At 44.0% G+C, this 6,000-nt stretch overlaps 1 protein-coding gene across 1 annotated transcript in view; it reads left to right on the top strand.

Annotated features, from left to right (window-relative positions):
* Positions 1–616: 616 nt before the first annotated feature.
* Positions 617–6,000, top strand: part of COL8A2 (collagen type VIII alpha 2 chain) — a 197,070-nt gene continuing 191,686 nt past the window's right edge. Inside the window, exon 1 of the mRNA XM_054999578.1 lies at positions 617–824. The gene's annotated coding sequence lies outside the window, so the exon portion shown is untranslated. The remainder of the gene's footprint in view (positions 825–6,000) is intronic.

The raw sequence follows: 6,000 nt of genomic DNA, 5'->3' as shown, positions 1-6,000 counted from the left end.
GCACTCATTGGCAAAGGGATTGACACACCCGCATAGGAAAATCCAGTTACCAACTATGGCTTTAGCACAGTATCCCATCATGTGTGGATACAGTTGCATCAGTTTGCTGATGTGAGACCAAGTGGTCCCTTGGGTGCATTTTCTTCTCTAGGGGAGCCTTTTGTGTGTGGGTGGGTGGCTTGGGTACCAATAAGGCCCTCCCTTTGAAATAGTGGGGTTGAAATAGTGTATTGCTTTGGGGGGGGGGAATTTAGAGGAAAGGAAAAACACTCCGAAGCCGCGTTGCTTTCCCTGAGTCCTAAGCAACCCCTTACACACACATGCCCTAAAGGGGGGAGGTATTATTATTGTAATTTTTAAAAACTTCAACAACACGCTCCCTCCTGCGCCTCTGTAAAGGAAAAACAATTCAGAAGCTGGAAGGCGCTCAAGAGAAAGAGAGAGAAAAAAGGTGGGGGGAGAAAGAGAAGGGGAAAAAAATTTCAAGCAGCCAACCCTGGCCTCCTGAGCTGAATTCGCCCGTCCAAAAAAATAAAAGCAGAAAAGAACCCGCTTGTGAAAATCTGCTGGCTCCTGCCTTGCGCGCTCATTCGCAGCCTCGCCTGGCTCTGCCCTGTCCTCGCCCCGAGTCCCCCCCGCTTCTCCCCCCTCCCTCTCTCCTCTCCTTCTCTCGGTTTTTGCGAAGGTGCCCCTGGCAGCAGCAGGGCGCTGCGGTTCCCGTGGACTAGAGGCTATGCTAAGGAGCAACAACAAGTGCCCGCCTGGCTCCCCTGCAAGCCCGGAGAGCGTGGGGCAAAGAAGCCCTCTCCAAGCCCTTCTCCAAGGTAAGGTGCTTCTCTTCTGCCCGCCTGCCAAATTCAAGGCTTGAAATGTGGGGGGCTTGGGGGGTGTTCTCCAGGTATCCCCACCTTGCCTACTTGTCCCCCCATCTCAGTCCCTCATTGATTGCCCAGAAAATTCCACACCTACCTGCTCCCTCCCTTGGAAATACGAGCTACTTATTTGGGTTAAAAAAATACCCCAAAAGTATTTTTGAAAGTCTTGCCCCCCCCCCGCCCCTCAGTTTGGCTCTGTTTGGCTCCGGCGCTGAGCTAATTTCCTATATTTAGGGCACATGTATCTGTTAGCTAAGGGAGAAAAAAGGGGGCAGCTTGTTTGTAAAGGGTGGGGGAGAATGGGAAAGTTGAAGGTCCAAGGGGAGTCTCAAGCTTCAGCAGATGGATATTGAGTTCTGAGGGAAAGGAGCTGCTGCCCTGTTTCCAGAGGAGAAATTTTTACCTGTATCCCCGCAACTGACTTTATTCCACACTTTTATTGCAAGGAAGAGAGAAAGAGGGAAGTTGGTCGTCCGACTCTGACAAGCTGAACTCTCCCATCCGCAGTCTGAATAAACAATTTAATGCTAATAATTAATAATAAGTGGCTTGGACAGCTTTTGCTTGGGACAAGTAGCTTTGCTAGGAGCAACTTTCAAAATAAAGCCAGCAAATTCCAGAAATCCCCCCCCCCAATAGCTTCAGTTTAAAAAGAAATCAGTGCTTTTTGTTTTAATCCACTAAGTGGTATGGGGAGGGGGATGGATCCAAGGGGAAAATGCCTTGCCCAAACCACATGCATGCGCCTGGATCTTTGGCAGGAGAACGTGACACCAAATTGTGCCCCAAAGTCTTCTCTGTGCCTGCCGCATCTTGCAAGCATTTGGATACTGAGGTGTAAATGATGCCGATTTCTGGGCGGGGGATAGAATTAGATACTCTGCTATTGTTTAGCCAGAAGGAGAACAAGTGTAGTTTTGTCTCTTTGGGACCGTGTGACAGCAGGCATGTGAGTTTTAAAAACTTGTGAAAGGGGTATTAGCTGTGTAGGTGGGGCACAGTTGAGTTTTCACATAGGATAGCTGTTCAGTGGACCTTCATGGAGCTGGGACAGACTTAATTGGATGGTATGGGAACATTCTCTGCGTTATGAGCAAGATCTGGGTCCTGCAGCACCTTAAAGTTGGTCCTGCAGCACCTTAAAGTTGGTCCTGCAGCACCTTAAAGTTGGTCCTGTAGCACCTTAAAGTTGGTCTTTAAGGTGCTACGGGACCCAGATCTTGCTCTTTGCTTGCAGACCAACACAGCTACCCTCCTGAAACTATCTCTGTTTCATGTGGCTCTGGAGTTCTTGGGTGGGTGTTCTGTGTGCATATGAAAGGGGCTTTAGATTTATGGACTTGTCAGATTGATACGGAGCTGTGGGTTCTGTGTATTAAAGGTTGTCCCGTCACATAACTTGGCAACTTGGAATCCTGCCATATCTGTGGGGTTACAGCACAACAGGGAAAGATTTTTTTTGTTTAAGAGGCAGACTGCACGGCTGCAATGCCACACCTTTTCATCTTGGTTTGGAACGAATCTGTCATCCCGTCTGTGCCATTTGCATAGGAAAAAAGGGCAGTTTAAAACTGGTGTTGAGTTTGGGAAACGAGAAGTTCCTCCTCTCTAAAAAGAGCTCAGTTTTTCTTGGAAGTCTCAGTGCGGAGTGGATTTTTATTGGTGAGGGGAAAGGCTTTCTGCCCATGGCCAGAGGCCGTTTTGAAAATGTCATGTATTCTGGGCTTGAATCCTGGCACTGAATAGAGCTGTGGTTTAACTGTGCTTAATATCATCTCAGTTTGAAGAGGGTATTGTATGCCTATTTTAACTCTCAGCTTTAACAAGATGCACCGTCAGAAAAACTGGTGTACTTCCTTCTGTTGTGGATAACATGCAGTCATGGAGCCAATCTTGTGTTACTAGATCTTTGAATGTCCATGTTCTCAGCTTATTCTTGTTGGTTCGTGTGGCCAAGTTGCAAAGTTCAAGTGTCACACAAGTCTGCCATAGAGCAGCTCTTAGAAGAAAGGCAAAGAATCTTTATGAATTTCTGTATTTTTCAGTTGTATTGTTAGCTTTTTTTGCTCTGATGATATTTGTGTAAGATTAACTTCTTAATGATAATTCTCCCGCAAGCCTCCCTTCATGTCCTAATCTTGAGTAGTGATGCCCTGCTCCAAATTCCATAGCTAATGTAGTTACGGAGCAAAGCATTTTCAGTCATAGTACCACAGTCTAGAATTCTGGAAGTTTGCCAGAACTCAGCTCTTCCTATTTTTACAAAGAGAGTGAACAGAAGGTAGCTTTTAAGAACTGAATACTGGCTGATAAATTAGATTGAAAGGGAGATTTATTTGTTTTAAAGGTTTTTTTTATTAAAAATGTTTATAAGCCCTCCTTTCTCCTGACAACCTAAGATCAGATCCAATACTTAGAGATCCTTTTCAAGTTAATTCACCTGTGGTTAATTTTGGTTATGTTGTGTATGTAGTTTTTAGTGTGTGATCCTCTTTGAGCTTCCTAGCCAAAGGCAAAAGCACAATGTATATGTGATAAAATAATACGTAGCATTTATATAATCCTTCCAGTATTCAAAGGGATTTGCAAAAGTTTATCTCACTAAAGCTTACAACAGCCCTGTAAGGTAGGCTGATATTTTCCCCATATTGCGGGGGGGGGGGTGGAGACAGAATGGCTTGGCTAAGGCCATGAGTTTGTGGTAAGAAGTTCCTAAATCACAGATCATTCCCTTAGACATTCTTTTTTTTTTGCTGTTTTAGTTATTTAGTACTTTTTAAAAATCTTGCTCTTCGTTCAAGGAGCACAGAATTGTATACTTCTAATGATTCTGCACACATTGGATAATGCACTTTCAATGCACTTTATCAATCCTTTGAGGTGGATTATTTGTTCCGCACACCAAAAAATCCGTTCCAAATGATCTATAAAGAGGATTGGAAGTGCATTATCCAACGTGTGCAGAATCACTCATCCTTCTTCCCTCCTCCATTGTACATCCTTACAATAACGCTATGAAGTAGGTTAGGTTGAGAGAATGTGATGGGCTCAAGTTCATCCCGCAAGATGACAGAGTGGGGGATTTGAACCTGGGTCTCTCAGAGCCAAGTTTGGCATCCCAACAAGTGACTGTCAGAATCCAACATGACACTGAGTGGATGCGCAAGATCTCACAGGGCAGGACAGTGACTGGCCGAACCAGGTCCCCGTTGCTTGCCCCGCTCCTTTTTTGTCTTTGAATGGGAGCCAATAGGTACATGAACAGAGCCCTTTTTCATTTGCCCCTTGAAAGTAACAGCAAAGAATATAAGCATGTATTGATGAATGAATATCCTCCTAACTTTATAAAAAAAATCTGAGTTAATATCTGGAAGCAACGTTCAATTTTTTACAAGGTCCCCAATTTGTCAATAAGCCTTTCATTGAAAGCATGCTTCAAAACAGTTCCCAAATCAAAGTTTTAGGTTTTTTAAAAAGTGGTCATTTTCTGGGAATGGATTTTATTTTGAATCCTAGTTAAGACATAAAGTGGTTTAAGCTGGAAATTCACATTGTCTTTGGCAGGAAGTCCTGCCCTCCTACCCAAGATGCATTGTGTTTCTGTGATAAGATTGAAGCCCTCTGCACATGCCCAGATGCACTCCCCTGCAGTTTATTTTGCTACTTGCAAAACTGAATGTCTTCTGCTATTGAACAAAGTGTTATAGAGAGGAGTATTAGAAGTGGAATTGGCAGGATTAGATGTCCATTAAGAGGTCTGTATAGGGCGTGGACTTGGTAACCCTTTAAAGAACAGTTCCCAAAATTATAATTCCAGAGTAATTTTTAAAAATATTATTAGGTTTCTAGTTTTCAACTTGCAGAGTCAACACCATCTAGTAAATACTTCTGGTACGACCTTTTGCTATAGTACATGGCAGATGGCCCCTTGTTTCTGGCACTGCTGCAGCATCAATAGCAAAACCATGTTGAGAACAGTGCCACATGGAATGTTACTGCAAGAAACTCCCGTTAGCTTGTGGAATAGGAATGGATATTAACAGCCTCCAGTTACTGGCGGACAGGAAAGAAAGAGTACATAATCTTTACTTGAAATTTTTTTTGTAAAAAATGAAAAACTCGGGAGCTTTGTTTCCAAATGACTTCTTAAACACATTTTGAGAGAAACATGAATTAGAAACAGTGATTACTATTTATAGAGTTGGGAGAATATGTTTGAGAACCAGAATGGTTTAGCAGTTAGAATGTTGGCCTAGGATCTGGGAGCCCCAGGTTCAAATCCCCCACTCTGACATAGAGGTTTGCTGCGTGACCTTGGGCCTGTCACTAACCTACCTCATGAGGGGATGGTTATAAAGAGGGGACAACAGTGTTGTAAGCTGCTTTGGGTCCCCAGTGGGGAGAAAATATATCTAATAATATATTTGCATGCTTAAATATAAAGCGATTTGTGGCATTTATACTCTCAATACATCTCTCCTTTGTTTACTATTTTGGGTTACCTCCTTCATGTGAAAGAGAACCTCACCTCAGCTCCCCGCTTCATTTAATTGTCAAAAAAAATCCGGGACATGATGAATTTCCTGGGCTGAGGTTGGCTCTGAAGGCCAAACTAGACACGATGGGGCCTCTATATGTACTTAATCATGCCAGCCTTGTTTAATTATAAAACAGAGGGTGTGTGGTCTATATTATGTATTAAAAGGAGCTTGCCGGTGAGGGGAAGCTCATGCCTCCCCTTCCCCAGCTTTACTGTGCTGTGCTTCATATGAAGCCCTTTAATTTCTGCCTAGGTCCAAGACTGGAAGTGAACTGGGCTGGGAAGAAAAGAGGAGGAGAGGATTTAGCCAGCTTCATCCATGTGCTCCTTGTTAAGGCTGTGTGTGTGATCGATCCAGCCACCCTTCATATTTGAATAAGACAGAGGCATGAAAAAATACACATGGCTGTCTGCTAGGGAGGCACCCTGCTGGTTCTCTACCTGCCACTGCTCAGCTGGGTGCCGGGGGAAGGGGGGATGATCAGTGTTGCACTGATGTCTTGAAGTCCCTTCCAGTGTGATCCAGAAGTGATGTCATTGCATCAGGCAATACTATAGCATTAGCCCCAAACTCTATACCATAGA

Source organism: Eublepharis macularius, chromosome 15 (genome assembly GCF_028583425.1).
Source record: "Eublepharis macularius isolate TG4126 chromosome 15, MPM_Emac_v1.0, whole genome shotgun sequence".
NCBI classification, from domain to species: Eukaryota; Metazoa; Chordata; class Lepidosauria; order Squamata; family Eublepharidae; genus Eublepharis; species Eublepharis macularius.
This window is presented reverse-complemented; position numbering and strand designations above follow the sequence as displayed.